We start from the raw sequence: 12,062 nt of genomic DNA, 5'->3' as shown, positions 1-12,062 counted from the left end.
GAATTACGGATAATTTTTGACTTATCCTCGTATATAGCCGCAAACAAACGGAAAATATATTGTCCTCCGTCAGAACGTGCAAGTTACAGAAAATCATGGTTATGTACTTTGATAAACATTACCTGGTTGTCTATTGACACTGCCCAGTTCACAAAATCTGAACTACAATACTAATTTTCTTTCCTACCATTGCAGTTCTCTAGCCGTAGCAGCAACAGTGCTAGAAAAGCGCCTGTAGCCGTAATCACGGATTTTTCCTTGTAAATGCGCACGATATTTTTCTCTGTGCCCGTGGAGGAATTTGGTTTGGTTCTTGGTCAGCCAAACTTTTAAACAAGTTAAATTTTACCAAGCCTAGGCTTAAATATAGCATTTTACCTCAAATTAAATGAATTATTACTTTAAGATAAGTGAATACTTGAAAATCATCATCATCATCATCTCAGGTTATCAATCTCTTAATTGTTTGACACAGATTTCCTTCTTCCCTATCCTGAGCCACTTTTCATTTCTGAGTAGCTTTACTTCCTTATATCTTATATTATTTTGTCCGTATTTTTGAATCACGGCCTTCCTATCGTTCCAACACTGACTGTGGTTGTACGTGAGAAGGAAAGGAAATGGAATTTTTGAGTTTTACGTCCCACGGATATGCCGGCTAGGCTAAAGGAGACGGTGATGATGAGAAATGAATGAAATGGTGGAATGAAGAAAGTGGGAGAAAACGGAAGAACCCCGAGGAAACCCACGCACACGGTGTTGGTCCACCACAAGGTTCACTTGGCGGGAGCAGGGTTTGAACCCGCGACCCCATGCACCAGAGGTGGACGCTCTACCACGGAGCCACCGCGGCCCTACGTGAGAAGGAGTTTGATGATATTGAAATTAAGTGAATGTTATGCAACCACCCTGACGTTTAGGTATAGTTGGGTTGTATAGTTATGTGTTAATAAACTATAGCGACAAACTGTAAGAGGTGATTCCTCACATCAAAATTAGAGAAAAAGTCTATCTATATGGAAATGGGAAAAGTGCATAGCTTCACCCCGTCAATATGAGTGTAGTAAATAAAGAAAGAAATAAGAAACAGTACCGCTTTCGGCGTTGTCCTTTTCAATACGACTGAAATGAATTCCGAAGAGCAACGCCTTTGACATCGCCCCTGTAAATAACCAGACCAGCTGACATATTCATCCTTGCCTAAGCTTAGGCTCAAATGCCATACGGACTCTCACCAATCAAAATCTATGGATTCGACACTAATATCGATCATTTTTCGATATGTTCTCTTTCATGTACCCCAAATCTCAATAGGATGAGAGCTAAATTTGGAGTTAATGTGCATCTCGCCGGAAATCCTGAAAACTATGTATTCGATATTAATATGTCATTTTCGATTATTTTGACACGTTACCTCCTTCATGACCCTACAATATTTTTGTTCAGATTGTAAATCTTATGCATATATCAACTTTTTTTTTTCATTTACCGAGTTTCATTGTCCTAACATGAAAAATTAATGGGACCTTTATTTTGTTCATTTACTAGCTGAAAATACCCATTCTTCGCATGGGAGCTGTATTTGGAAGTCAACGTCTGTGGGAGTATCTCCATTCATCTCAGCGACCGCAAAAACTATGGATTTGACACTAATATCGCTGATTTTGGATAATTTTTACATGTCTTGATACCCCCCTCCCCGGTGTACCCCGGCCCACATAAAATGGTAGCTGATTTTGAAAGTCATCGCTAATGGAAATCTCACCATTGATCTCAGTGACTGCGAAAACTAAGGATTTGATACTAATATCGATCATTTTGGATTATTTTTACATGTCTCGGTAACCCGGCCCCTTGCAAGTGACCCCCGGCCCCCAACCGAATGGGGTGAATTGGGAAGTTAATGCGATCAGAATTTTACCATTGATCTCACCGACTGCGAAAAGTGTGAATTTGACACTAATATTGGTCATTTTCTACTACTTCTACATGTTCCGGCAAACGACCCTCCTGGTTCGAATTTCGAAGAAAGAAAAAACGCTTCCTCTTGGTCTGGGGCCAGAGATGGAGTGGGTCAGTGGGTCAAGTGGGTCAAGTTTTCTGAGTGGGTCAGTGGGTCGTGGGTCAACGGCATGTGACCCACTGTGACCCACCACCCACCATGACCCACTGTGACCCACCACCCACCGTGACCCACTGCGACCCACCACCCACCATGACCCACTGCGACCCACCACCCACCGTGACTCACTGCGACCCACCGACTCAGTATGATCTACCGACCCTCTGCTCACTGCATGGTAGACAGTATCTTTTGAAGACTGGTAAATTTATCTTCGTTTTACTTCCAAGACTTTCATTTCCCTTCCTTTTCCACTTGTCTACTTACCTGAGGTGAGTATATCAAACCAAGTTGAAAAAGAACTTCAAGCGCTTTTGGATATTGATATTCATAATTGTAATAATAACAATAAGACTTATACTACTACTTGGCTTTCGAGATCTGTGAGTTTTTAGAGGAGCTAACTACTGGAAAAAATACATTTTTGAATCACTGTAATATATAAATTATTATATAAAAAATTGAATGTAACTAGGTGTGCCTGATCATCACGGCCGAAATGCAAAGTCAAATGAAATTACTTTTGGTATGTAGTTAGGCCTTAATCCAAATTGGGATGTTGTATTGCTTTCATTATAAAAGCTACATATCCTAAGGAGGGTGAGGATCCGAATTTTTGCGGAAAAAAAAATTAGTATCTCGCAGGCCATTATACTTACTGAGCTGAAATTCAGTGTATTAACTATTTATTGAAAATAAACAAAATGTGTCCTAGCATATTTTTAAATTCTCCTTTATGGAGGGGGCACTTTCTATATATGGAATATTGGTAGTGAGTTGGTTTGTAAAAATGATCGAAAACGATCGATGTTATTTAAGAAAAAAATCAGAAACAAAAAATTACAGTGCTTAGCTTCATATACCCATTGCTTTCTACAATAATAATTGCTGAAGCTTATGTTTATTATATGGAGCGCTTACAGCACAGGACAATCAACCCAAAAACTTGTGACTAAAATAGGCATAAAATTTGTACTGTAAGCTTAATTACACGGAAATTTTAAGTTTGGATTGTACGCATAATTATATGGAAAATTTCACACTTTTTTCCCTTTACGTTGGTCTACTTACCTTGATTTGGAACTTTCAAATTTCATCCTTTTTTCCACTGAAAAGTATTGATAATTCAACAAGGAAATAATTATACTATGATAATTTAATTGAAATTCATCGTAGTTTGGCACATGGCAAACAGCAGTGTGGTAATTGAAGGGGAAGAAGGAGAGAAATTCCCATTCACCTCTGAACACTTTCCAGGAACCACGTTCTCTTTCACTTTCTAGACGGGAGAGGAAACTTCGTAATGGCATCAAACCTTCATGTGTAATTACAAAATTTAAATTTATAAACAAATAAGAAATCTTCAGTTCATCAGGCTTTAATTGATCATTTATTCACAAGATTCCCCATCGAAGGCGTGGTAGATGAAGTTTCTGTTCTCCATGAGTCGACATTGCCAACTGACATGGTCGATATGGAAAAGATGTTGTATGGTGATAGTGAGACGATACTTCTTGCTGAGTATTTCAAAACTGACCAAGGAAAATCGTTATCAGACTTAAGTCTAACAAGCAGATTGTCGATGAGGAGTTGCAGAAATCGGGTAGAAGTATTATCAATTTCCACGACAGAGTGCGAATGGGGACTTAGCCTTATGAATTTACAAATGACTGATATTAGAAATAGACTAAATGCTCAAACATTGTCTAACTTGTTGTTCATCAATGTTAATGGCCCACCGCTAGACAAGCTCAAAGTAGACGAGCTATTTATTTCTTGGCTGAAGGATGGACACCATTCCGCTGCGGATGATTTACCACGGAAAAATTCTGGAGGCCAACAAGAAATAAACCCGATTTCAGATTTGTTTTAAAATGGAAAATTACGAACTATAGAAAATATATAGGCCTACTTGTATTACTAATGGCTTATTTGTGCTATTCAACTTTGTACCTATTTTTTAGTAAGTCTCTTCTTTGCTTTAGGTAAACTACTATGAATAAATATTCATAATAATTGCAATTATGTATATTTGTAACTTAAATTTAACGTGGTGTTTTAGTGATTACACAAATTACAATTATGAGCATACTTTATGGAGATGCTCTCACATAGGGTACCCGAGCACCTTTATACATTATGAAAAACTGATTTTTCAAGTCTTTTGTAAGAAAAATACTGTGAACTGAGAAACCATAACCTTTTCCATATTGTGCAGGGGTATTTTCCTGCGAATAGAAGTTTCTTTTGCAATGCGTTCAGAAATTAACACTTGCAAGAATATTTTAACACTCTTAGTGCAAGTATATTTTACGCACACACTAATTTTCCCTCACCTCGAACTGTTTCAGTTTCCTCACTGACAAACACTTTACCATTTTATATCATAAAGATCAGATCCACCGTTATTCTGACAGAGCGGTGCTTGAGCCAATGACTAGAAATTCAAACTCCGATTAGTGACAATTTTACAGCCATGTTTTATTACAAGTGTAAACTCTTTAGTCAGTACAGAGGAGGCCGTGAATCGTGTTCAGAGTTGATGACGATGGATTTTGGTGAGTCAGAATAGGCTACAGTGGATGAGTGATTCATGGTGGGTGGTGGGTCACGGTGGGTGGTGGGTCAGTGGGTCGTGGGTCAAGTTTTCATTGACCCACGCCAACTCTGTCTGGGGCCTGGACTAAGGCACCCGTGACCAAAATTTGATAGCTCTCGGTCAAGTCGTCTGGTCCCCAGCCTGCACACAGACAGACACACAAATAATTTATTTTATTTATATTAGATTTACATAAATTTTACACCATCTCTTCTCCCTTGAAGCCCCTTCTCTTCCCTTCGGACACGAAATAAAAAGTTCTGTATATCCTACAGTCTTTTCCAACCTATAGTCTAGTCTATTCGATAAAATCACTTTGAAGTGTTCCAAATCAACAGGGAATTTGTATACCGTACAAATAAACATTCATTCATTTTTATATACAGTGCATTCCACAAATAACACTAGGTCCCATCCCCTGAAGAAACCAAGGCAGATAGAAATATGAAACCTTTTGTAACCTTCAAGGGGCATTAAAAACAACATTGTGCTGATATGGAGAACCTCCGATGAGGTACGAGGGTAACTACAAAATTTTAAATAGCAACCTCCACCGTGTGGTGTCTCGTTTGATAGGTAATGACATGTAGAGACCAGTTCTGAAAGCTGCTTGTCCTATCGTGCATATATCCATCATGGCGGCCATCTGTAAGTACGGTCGAAGTACTCGTAGTTACCCCTCGTAACCCGCTTAGGCCTCCCTCATGAGGGATTTTCCTTATCAGCATAATGTTGTCTTTTGTGTCCCTTCAAGGTTACAAAAGGTTTCATGTTTCTATCTGCCTTGGTTTCTTCAGGAGACGGGCCTTGTGTTATTCGTGAAACGCACAGTATATGATTTTAGTATATTGTGTAATGACGTGTAAACATTGATAAATGCTCTTCGCTGTATTTTTATAATTATTTTATCAATTTAGACATGTTATATATAATTTTTACTAAGAGTCATCTAACACTCGACACTGAAATTTAAGACATGGATGAACTAATGTTTTTCAATAGACCCGTTCAATTTCTCGCGTCGTAACGAGACGAGAATTCTTATGTTTCTGACCTCGTCTCGAATTTTAAAAAAATATATGTCTTGCCACGTGGGCAACAGTGCTTAGAACTTCTTGTCGTATGAGAATCAGAGAAACGTAACTCCGTTTTCGTAGAGTTACAGGAGAAATGAAAACCATTGCTTTTTTTTTTCTTCACATAAATTTTGCTTTAATATAAGATGGTAAACACATTATTGCATAGCAGATAAGTCAATGACAAAGTCAGCTTCAATAATAGTCAAATAACAGTGGAGGTTTCAGAATTACGTTCCTAATTCCAACAAACAAAAATTCCACTCTTGGAGTTACGTTCCTTTGGTTGTCATACTCCGTTCTGTCAAATATCTACATTCTACGGTAAAATCTTAAGTACAAGGGTTTCTTTTTTTTCTCTCAACTAATGTTCGTGTATTAACTTATTAATGTCGTGTTAAATGGGGCCTTTATAAAAGCTTCTTTTCGAATAATTACTACACGGAAGAAACCTCTTTACAAGCAGACTCGTAATATGCGTGATTCTTAAAAGAAATAAATAAAAAGACACAACTAAAAAGAAATAAAAACAAGGATTTTATAGGGCTATGTGCTGGGAAACAGATCACAAACCCATCTTCATTTTTGACATTACTTACACGAGACAGTTCAAATTAATTACACCCTTTGAAGAAAAAAACAAAACAGGAAGTTCTGACAGGTTACTTAAACAAAGCAAGCTAGTTATTCAGGTATATATATATATATATATATATATATATATATATATATATATATATATATATATATATATATATATATATATATATATATATATATATATATATATATATATATAAGGAAAACAAAAGAAAATCGGGGATCTTGTACTGAATAAAATTGGGTGTTGTTACACCTCGACTACTTTTACTGAAATATCAAATCAGAAAAATTCCTCTTTCTTTTGTTTTCGTGTGAAGGTTTTGTTTTTTTCTAATCTCTTGCTCCGCAGAAGGAACTAACATGAAGAAAATAACAGTGACACGCTATCTGTACGTGTACATAGGAAGACCACCTGTACGAAATTGAAACGCTTTCATTACTCATTGCGATAATCGTACGCTTTGATCTAATTGAATGTATTATGCAGCTCTCATTGTAACTTCGCGTCGTCTGGTTAGTCAAATGCAACAACGGAAAAAAGAAACCGAATCGGTCAAAGAACATTGTTTTAAGAAGTTGTTAAATGCTTCAGTTGTAAACTGAGATTGTAGATTATACATATTATGTTTCTTTCTGCTACAACATACATGACTCGTTAAAAAAATAATAATGGTTGTAGTGTTTTCTTTAAGCTATCGTACAATACCAATCAGAGAGGTAATGAATGATAGATTGTTCTGGTGGAGTTGTTTTGTGTAAAGAATGACATTTTGTGTGAACATCTGGCTTCCTGTTAAAAAATAAAGTATCATTAATTTTTCAGCAGAAGTAGGATGTATATCTGTCCGTTTACAGTGACAGTATTTTATCTATAAGCATTTATTTATCTATTAATAACCGTAGTCGTACTCTTTGATGTAGCCTACACGAAAATAATAGTATATGCTAGCAGCGTTTCTTTCAGAAACAATGTTCCGGGGGGGGGGGCACCTGATAATACTATACTATTTATTATTATATTATAGACGTATTATTTTGGTCTGCTCCGGGCGGGGGCACTCTCAGAGCTCCGGGGGGCAGTGCCCCCCAAAAACAGGTCTGGAAGAAACACTGTATGCTAGACCTAGTTATATTAAGATGAAATTCGAAACTAGCATTGAGAAACACATGAAACAATATTTTACACTTGTATTATATTGTACAGTATATACTAGGGTGATTTCGAAAGTAATGCCTCCAAGCCCACTACTTGGCCAATAGTATTCTAAACATTCTGAACTGTTTATCATTAATGCACTGATGTTACGGCTATAGAATGCCACTTGTTTCATGTTCCTATCTTTTCTCATTCCAGAGTAATGGAGCAATCCATGCCTTGAAACAGCGGGCTGTCATTGAATTTCTGACTGCGGAACCTGTGACCTGTTAACCCCCCCCCCCCTTCATGTAAGCAAATTTAATTGGAATTGAACCAGATCGTTTGATCGTCGTTTGATCACCAGTGCCATGCCTATTGACGTAATGCAAGTAATTACATAAGGAGGAGGCTAACAGGTTAACCTGTTGGCCTCCCATCGAACCAAATTAGATCGGAATTGGGTCAGATTGTTCCATCATCATTTGATCGCGTTTGATCACCAACAATTATCGTTTGATCTCTACGCGTTTTGACGTAATACAAGTAAATACTGTATGTAGGGGACGAATTTGTTAATCTGTTAGCCCCTTATGTAAGCAAAATTAATTCGGAATTGGGCCAGATCGTTTGATTGTCGTTTGATCGCCACGCGTATTGACGTAATAAAAGTTATTATATAGGGGCTAGGAGGTTAACCTGTTGGCTCAGCATGTAAGCAAATTTCATTGAAATTTAGCCAAATCGTTTGATTGTCGTTTGATCACAACGCGTATTGACGTAATACAAGTAATTACGTCAATATGCATGCCTATTAAACGTGTCGATCAAACGCGATCAAACGACTAACAAACGATCCTGCTCAATTCCAATCAAATTTGCTTACATGGGCGGTTAAAAGGTTAACATATCGGCCCTTCCTATATAATTATTTGTAATACGTCAATACGCATGGCCATCAACCGATAATTGTTGACTAAAACGGTGATCAAAAGATCAAACAATTTTGCTCAATTCCAATTAAATTTGTTTACATGGGGGATAACAGGTTAACCGGCTAATAGGTTAACATAATACGGTAGTACGCATGGCGATCAAACGATAATCGTTGGCGATCAAACGATGAAACGATCGGATCCAATCCAGATCAAATTTAGTTGTATGTGGGAGGATAACAGGTTAACCTGTTAGCCCACTACATCATTACTTGTATTACGTCAATACTCGTGGCAATCAAATGATAATTATTGGCGATCAAATGATAGCTTTTGTCAATCAAACGCGATAAAACGATAGTTGTTAACGATCAAACGCGATCAAAGGACGATGAGATGATCTGACCCAATTTTGATCAAATTTGGATCGAAACGTCAATACTCATGGCGATCAAACGATAATTGTTGGCATTCAAACGCGATCAAACTATAGATGTTAGCTATCAAACGTAATCAAGGGACGATAAGACGATCTGACCAAATTCTCATTAAGTTTGCATCCATGGGGGCTAACAGGTTAGCCTGTTAGCCTCCCCTACATAATTACTGTTATTGCATCAATACTCATGGCGTTGAAACGATAATTGTTGCGATCAAACGACGACCAAACGATTTGATCCGATTCCGATCAAATTTGGTTCTATAGGGCCTAACAGTTTATCCTTTTAGCACTCCTCTACATAATTAGTTGTGTTACGTTAATACGCGTGGTGATCAAATAATAATTGTCCTTAGTCAAACGCAATAAAACGTTGATCAAACAATTTTGCTAAATTCAATCAAAATTGCTTACATGGGGGCAAACAGGTTATCATGTTAGCCCTTACATAATTATTTTTATTACGTTAATACGTAAGGCGATCAAAAGATAATTTTTGGCGATCAAAAGATAATTTTTGGCGATCAAAAGATAATTTTTGGCGATCAAACGTGATCAAACAACGCTGAAACGATTTCACCCAATTCTGATCAAATTTGGTTCGATGGGGGGGGGGGCAAAAGGTTAACCTGGTATCCAGTACCCGATTAATAATGAAAAATATAATTTTAACAGATTGCTAGTAACGATATGTTTTTCACTAAGCCTACCCAGGTATGATGAACAAAATTAAACAGTGAAACATAATCATATTTCATAGACAGGCTTCGATAATCATAATTTTCTTATTTTTTTTCCAGAGCACACTTACGCCTAGGGATATGTTGTATACATATCATATTGATTTTCTTTGTCTAATGTATAAAGTACAGCATATATGTTCTAGCTCTTATTAATATTATTTTTGTTTCCTTGCCATGTACGATTGGTTAATTCTTGTACCTTAAACCATTAATACTGCTTTGTTGTTGGTAAACGAAATCATAATGGAAATAAAGATTATTGTAGTAAAATAATGGTTTGTTCAAAGCTGCCCCACATAAGTTCAAATCTACCCCATGCTTGTTTCAATCTACCCCCCAAGGGGGTACATTTGAACGACACCCCCTACGCCTTTGCATTGGATGACAAGCTCAAACAAAATGCTCCATTCTGTGGCAAATATAGTGTATATTATATTTAGCATGTGCTGCAGTTTTATAACTAAATTTACTGAGTGTTTGGAAGCAAAAACGAATATCCGAAAACAGATATTCAAATGTACCCTCTCCCTCTCCCATATATACAGAGTTGATTAATTCGTGTACCAATTTGATTTATTCACTGTGCAAAAGTAGTATGAGGTAAAGTCGTGCAATTTGGTGTAACTTTAGATAAAGGACACAAGTTTTGTTTTGCCATAGAAGTATGTAACTCCTACTGAAGATTGAAGAGATATAGTGTCAAAGGTCAAATTTCGATTTTTTCCTTATGGGACTGCAATGGTAAATTCTGAAAGAGCCTAAAAAAACGTAAATCGAAGTGATAACAAAGAAGAAGCTGTATGATATGATTCTATGTCGCAAGCCGAACCAAATATGCGTCAGTCAAGTGTCAAGGTCAGAGGTTACGGTCAGAACAAGGTCACAGGTCATCTTGAGAAACCATTTGAATACACTGAAAACAACGCAATGTCCGTACCTCATCCTGTCAAATGGGTTCTCAAGGTGACCTGTGACCTTGATCTGACCGTGACCTCTGTCCATGACACTTGATTGACGCATATTTGGTCGGCTTGCAACATAGTTTCATACTATACAGCTTTTTCTTTGTTATCACTTCGATTTACGTTTTTTCACGCTCTTTCAGAATTTACCATTGCAATCCCATTAGGAAAAAATCGAAATTTGACCTTTGACCCTATATCTCTTCAATCTTTAGTACAAGTGACATGCTTCTATGGCGAAAGAAAACTTATGTCCTTCGTCTAAAGTTACACCAAATTGCAGGGCTTTACCTCATACTGCTTTTGCACAGTGAACAAATGAAATTGACACACGAATTAATCAACCCTCTGTATATACAGATGGTGATCAGAAAAATGGAAACACCTGTAGTTGGCAACACGTCAGATGTCTGGGTTGGCAGTGGTGTCGTGGCGCCCACAGCGCCGGACCGCTGGTGGTGGTGTGTTAAGTCGGTCTCCATACTACGTAAGGCGCAGTGGAACAGCAGTGTCCAGTGGCTGCAGCAGACGGAGGTAGTGTAAAATGGGAGACCTCTCAGATTTTCAAAGAAGGCAAATTGTTGGTGCGCGGTTATGTGGAATGAGTGTGACGGCAGTGGTTACTGTGTTAGGTGTGTCGCGTGGGACAGTGCCGAAGGTGATGACGGCCTACACAACACACGGGAAAACCACATCGGGGAACCGGAACAGTGGGCGGAAGAAAATCATGAGTGACAGGTCATGCCGGGTATTAAAGCGCATTGTCACGCAGAACCGTCGTGCCACTGCGGAGCAAGTGACGGAAGAACTCAATCAGCACCTCCCCACCCTGTTTCGACAATCACAGTCCGCCGCGAATTACATGACATGGACTTACGGGGTCGTGTTGCACGGGCCAAACCGCTCATCAGGGACCATAACGCTTTCACACGCCGCAAATGATGCCGCGACCATGCAACTTGGACCGTTGAGGACTGGAAACGTGTGATATGGTCGGATGAGTCATCCTTCACCCTATTCTCAACCGCGGGCCTTGTTTATGCGTGGAGAACACCCAAAGAAGCTTATGATCTGCAGTGTCTCCGCCCAACTGTGAAACATGGCGGCGGCTCGGTGATGCTGTGGGCCGCAATATCATGGTTTTCATTGGGTCCTGTGGTCACACTAAGCGGACGAATCTCTGCCAACGATTATGTCGCAATTTTAGGAGACCACTTGCATCCTATGGTCCGGATGTTGTTCCCGGACAATGACGCAATCTTCCAGGATGATAATGCACCCATTCACACAGCTGGCATTGTTGCAGCGTGGTTTGAGGAACATCGGGATAAAGTTCAACACCTTCCTTGGCCCGCCCAATCCCCAGATCTCAACATAATTGATCATCTGTGGTCTGTCTTGGAAACAGGACTTCGGCGACGATTTCCACCTCCATACTCTCTCGCAGA

The sequence above is a fragment of the Thermobia domestica genome, chromosome 2 (assembly GCF_964235325.1).
Source record: "Thermobia domestica chromosome 2, izTheDome1.hap1.1, whole genome shotgun sequence".
Classification (NCBI taxonomy): Eukaryota; Metazoa; Arthropoda; class Insecta; order Zygentoma; family Lepismatidae; genus Thermobia; species Thermobia domestica.
Note: the sequence above shows the minus strand (reverse complement) of the source record.